This window comes from Amblyraja radiata, chromosome 7, assembly GCF_010909765.2.
Source record: "Amblyraja radiata isolate CabotCenter1 chromosome 7, sAmbRad1.1.pri, whole genome shotgun sequence".
Lineage (NCBI taxonomy): Eukaryota > Metazoa > Chordata > Chondrichthyes > Rajiformes > Rajidae > Amblyraja > Amblyraja radiata.
Window position 1 is genome coordinate 25,733,918 of NC_045962.1, and position 988 is coordinate 25,734,905.

The window sequence follows — 988 nt, forward strand, 5'->3', positions numbered from 1 at the left end:
CATTCATAAACTGCACGAGCTCAGCTCTCTCTATCACCCATTAATTGTCTCGGATGTACGAGACCCTAAAGAGTCTTCCATTTACTTTACTGGGAACTTATTCCACTACAAACTGCAAAGAAATGATGAACATTTCAATATTTCACAACATTTCAGGTATTACTGTTAATTTATTATTTTGTAACAATAATGTCATCAAACCTTTTGAATCCGATGGACAGGATATGAAAGGCTTGTGAGCTCCATGTACTGTTATAATGAATACAGTTCATTTTAAGCAGTACTCCACATTGTCATTTCTACCTTAATCTATCCACCAGCCTGCAAACTGTGTATACCCGTACATCCTTCCTTGGAAGAGAGGATATTCCAGTGTTCTGACATTGATTTGCTTAATTTGGCTCCTGAGGACAGACAGGCTATCTGCTAAAGAGATATAGCAATTCTCCAGTCTCTGGAAAGCTTCATTCCTCGTTCCCACAGATGACCCTTGCAAAAACTTGCAAAACCCATACACTGGGGAAACCCAAAGGGAATTATCAGGCCGCTTATTTTGAAAGTCCAGCAACTGCATCTCAATGTATTTAATAATCAGACATGCAAGCATCATGCAATGTGTGAAATGAGTAATATAAATATTTAATTCTCTGAATTATGCGTATCAAGTTGACTGGCCATGGCACAGAATCAAAACTTGCTGTGTGGAGAGATGGGGTGGAGGTGGGGGGTAAACTCCGTGGTGCAGTTCAGATCCAGTCCCATAAATCTCTGCTGTCTTGATGCTGCTCGCTTTGGAAGTGAACACACTAACGTAACTGGCCACTAAAACACCATCACTGAAAAGGTTATGGATGTAAAAGACAACCATCCCCACTGCCAGACAAGAAATTGTACATGAAGAAGGGTTTCGGCCCGAAACGTTACCTATCTCCTTCGCTCCATAGATGCTGCTGCACCCGCTGAGTTTCTCCAGCATTTTTGTGTACCT